This window comes from Tupaia chinensis, unplaced genomic scaffold (genome assembly GCF_000334495.1).
Source record: "Tupaia chinensis unplaced genomic scaffold, TupChi_1.0 Scaffold000023_1, whole genome shotgun sequence".
In the NCBI taxonomy this organism is placed as follows: domain Eukaryota; kingdom Metazoa; phylum Chordata; class Mammalia; order Scandentia; family Tupaiidae; genus Tupaia; species Tupaia belangeri.
The window spans coordinates 2,432,957-2,437,487 of record NW_006159453.1 but is presented as its reverse complement, the minus strand read 5'-3'; the positions used below and the strand labels follow the sequence as shown (position 1 = coordinate 2,437,487).

At 39.0% G+C, this 4,531-nt stretch overlaps 1 protein-coding gene across 2 annotated transcripts in view; it reads right to left on the bottom strand.

Moving 5' to 3' along the window:
* The window catches only part of HFM1 (helicase for meiosis 1), a 106,588-nt gene that overhangs the window by 93,641 nt on the left and 8,416 nt on the right, over positions 1 to 4,531 (bottom strand). The gene's annotated exons all lie outside the window — the stretch shown is intronic.

Here is a 4,531-nt window from a genome sequence, read left to right as displayed (position 1 = left end):
TCTCTCTCTCTTTCTCTCTCTCTCTCTTGCCCTGCATTTGTCCACCAAGAAAAGGCCAAGTGAGATCATAACCAGACAGAGGGATTTTACCAAGAAACTGAGGGCACCTGATTTCTGACTTACAGACTACAGAACAATGAGAAATAAATATCTGTAATTTAAGCCATCTAATCTATGTTATTTTGTTATTGCAATCCAAACTAAGTCAATTACTCATTATGAAAAGGCAAATCAGTACCACAATGAGGGGTCAACTGGTGTTGCACAAGACTCTGCAATGGGACCCACATGGAAGGTCCTGGTTGGAATCCTGAGGTATTCTTGTGCATGACATGCTGGTGATCTGGGTGGCCTGAGGCTGGCAGTGGGAGGAATTATAATATGAAGACCCTCTTTTGGGGTGTCTGTCTCTTTCTTTTTCTACTCATCTCCCCTAGGAGAAATAAATAAATGTAAATAAAACACACCACAATGAGATACCATTTCATACACTGGGATGGCTTATAATCAAACACTGTCTTAGGCCTGTCCCAAGTACAATGGTTAGAGGCTGCAGAGAGGAAGCTAGATCCCACATGACCAGATGGGTTTGAGTCCCAGTCCATCAGTTTCATGCCAGGTGTGCACATGTCCAAGATCCAGATGGGATGGAGAATTGGAGGAAGGACTAAGTGTGACCAGGCCCAGTGGGAGGAATGCTTTTTTCTCTCTCTTTCTTACACATGACCACATATATCCTCTAGGATTAAATAAAAAGGAGAAGCAGCTGCAGGAAAGAAATATACTGCCTAAAATAAAGAACAAAATGTTTACCATGGCCTATAAGACTTTTAATGACTTGGTTGATTCATACCTTACTTCTCAGCATTCTTTATTACTTCAAACTAAAGGAAGTTTTCTGAGACTATGACAAGTTCTATGTTATTTTTTACACATACTAATCCTACTGCCTGGAACACTCTGCCTCTTTATTTTCTGTCAGCTTAATTTTATTCCTCCTTGAGAGTAAGCTAAATACTACTTCCTCAGGAAAGCCTTCCCTGATTCCAGAGCTGGTCAGGTCACCATGTTACATGCTCTAATACAGTAGTTCACAAGGGATGTCCAGGGACTCCATGAGATCAAAACTATTTTCCTAATACTAATAAGTCATTATTTGCCTTCCCCTCCCTTTCATTTTCTCACTGGTGTACATGGAATTTTTCCAAAGAATTCAAGTCATCTGGTATTACAACAGAATAAATGTAGAAGGAAACATGAGGATAAATAATAATAAATAGAATATCTATTGCTGGGCATTAAAGACATTTGCAAAAGTGTAAAACAATGCCACTCTCTCACTATATTACATTTTTTATTATAGAAAACAAGTTTTTAAATTCAGCAAAGTTGCAAGATACAAAATCAACACACAAAAATCAGTAGCTTTTTTATATACTAATGACAAGATAGCTGAAAAAGAAAACAAAAAAAATAAAGCCCATTTATAATAGCTGCAAAGAAAATAAAATACCTAGGAATAAATTTAGCCAAGGAGGCAAAATATTTCTTTAATGAAAACTTGAAGCCACTGATGAAAGAAATTGAAGACAAAAAAAAATGGAAAAACATCCCATGTTTGTGGACTGGAAAAATCAACATAGTTAAAAATATCTATACTACCAAAAACAATATAAAAATTCAATATAATACCTACCAAGATGTGGAGGGCACTGCATACGGAAGCCATCTTGAGCTATCTGCCATCTTGAGCTATCCACCATCTTGGAAACCATTAGGCTTCACTTCCTCACTGAGCAAACCATTTCTCAGAAATCAAGTGACCAACTGTTCTCCCCCAAGGGGCGGTTGGCTTTCTAGGCAACGGGTGAGATCCACCCACACCAATGATTGGTTCATGCTGTTCTATCTCATTTGCATTTTGGGCAACCAATTGGTGCCCACCAGCTTATATATAACTCACCATTTTTCTTCAATAAAAAGAAGAAGACTTGATCAGCACCTCGTATTGTCTCCACTCTGTGTGTGTGTGTGTGCGTGTGTTTGTCCCATCTCTTACTCCCTCCCCCAGGGAACCTGTTCGACTGTCCCCTGGGACGGGACACCAAGATACCAATGACATTCTTCAGAGAAATTTTTAAAAATTAATAAAATCTGTATCAATCACAAAAGACCCTGAATAGTCAAAGCAATTCTGAGCAGAAAAGAAAGAAGACATCATTGTATCAGATTTCAAAATATACTACAAGGCCAAAGTAACAAAAACAGCATATTATCAAAGGAACATACACATAGATCAATGGAACAGAACAAAGAACCCAGAAATAAGTCCATGCATATACAGCCAGTTGGTTTTAAACAAAGGTTCCAGTAAGTTCATTTGAAAGACAGTTTCTTCAATAAAAGGGTCTAGGAAATTGGACATTCATTCACAGAAGAATAACACTAACCCTGGAACTCTTAACATCCAGGAAAAACAAAAACAAAAACAAAACCTCCAAATGGATTAAATACTAAACCTGAAACAATGAAGCTACTAGAAGAAAGCTTAGGGAAAACACTTCAGGACACCAGTACCAGCAAAGATTTCATGAATAAAACCTCAAAAGCACAGACACCAAAAGCAAAAGGACAAATGGAATTATGGCAAACCAAAAAGCTTCTTTTCTGTACAGCAAAGGAAATGATCAGCAGAGAAAAGAGATAATCCACAGAATGGAAGAAAATATTTGCATCCTACCCATCTGACAAGAGATTAATAACCAAAATATACAAGGAACTCAAACAACTCAATAGCAAACAAAGAGCCTGATTTAAAAATGGGCAAATGAGCCATCCCCATAGCCTAGTGGTTAAGGGAATAATCCCACTACTAAGTATACCTCCAAAGGAAAGTAAATCAGTATTTCACAAAGATAGCACCCCAATATTTACTCTAGCCCTATTCACAATAGCCAAGATAGCAAATCAACCTAAATGTCCACAAAGTGATGAATAAAGCCAATGTTCTACATATATATAATGGAATACCATTTAGCCATTTATAAGGACAAAATCCTGTCATCTGATGTCAAATGGGGGCCTGGAAGACATGATCTTAAGTAAAATAAACCAGGCACAAAAAGCGAAATGCCAGATGTTCTCCTTCATATGTGGAAATCGGAAAAAAACAAACAAACAAACAAACAAAAACGAACAAAAGAAAAGGCCTCACAAAGGTAGAAGAATGAACAGTAACTGCTAAAGGGCTAGTCCCATAGTCTAGTAGTTAGGAGACCTAGATCCCTTGTAGCTGACAATGGTTTAGATCCTACCCAGGGGTTTGAAAAATGTGATGTTGAAATGTAGGAGAACAAATCGTCACATGACCACACCCCATTGGAGGGGGCGGGTACTTTCACCCTCTCTGTTTCTGTCTTGAGTGGGTGCATATAGCATCTGGAAATTAAAAAAAATTAAAAAGAATGACTGCTAAAGGGTGGTAAGGATGAAGGTAGAGACAATAGAGGGATTAATGTAAATAAAATTGCAGACAGATAGGAAGAACCATTTTTAGTGTTATAAAATACCTAAGGAGAGGACCAGTAGGTAGCATGGTGGTTAAGACACTGGACTCCCATGTGGTTGACCACAGTTCCAGTCTCACACTTCGTGGTTTGAAACACGCCAGGCACGTGCAAATGTATACCCAAAATCCTGAGAGGAGAATGGAGAAGAGATGGGAGTGTGATTCCTCCTGAGGCATGATTTCTCACTTTTTGTCTCTCTGTCTTGGATCTCTCTCTCTCTCTCTCGACCAGCAGTTAGCGTAACAGCTATGTCACTGAACTCCCATGTAGCTGACCACGGTTTGAGTTCCAGACCCGGTGGCTTAAACTCACACTGGCCGCATGTGCATGCGTGCCCAAGATCCCAGGAGGAGAATGGAGGAGAAGGGATTGCGGCATGGCCATCCCCTCTGGGGGGTGATTTCTCGCTTTCTATCTCTCTTTCTGGTGAGTGCACACACCCTATAGCAAAAACCTCTCCAAAAAAAGAAAATAAGATCTCTCTCTCAAAAAAAAAAAAAGATACCTAGAAAGAATATATTATAGATGGCAACAATTTGCTATATATTTCAGAGTAACTGAAAGGGAGGATTTTGAATGTTCCTAATATAAGTAATGGCAAATAGTTAAGATGATGAGTATGCTAATTATACTGAACAAATTATTATCTTAAGATGAATTAGTAAATATTTAAAATTTTTTCAGTCTTCATTTCTTTTATTTTTTTTTAAGAGATTTTTGTTGTATGGTGCGTGCACTCTCCAGAGAGACAGAGAGAAAGAGAGAGAGAGAAAGTGAGAAATCACCACCTGGGGGGGGGGATGGCCACGCTGCAATACGTTCTCCTCAATTCTCCTCTTGGGATCTTGGGCACACACGCGCACATGCCCAGTGCAAGCTTTAAGCCACCAAGTCTGGGACTTGAACTATGGTTGACTATGTGGGAGTCCAGCGACATAACCATTATGCCATCTGCTGGTCTC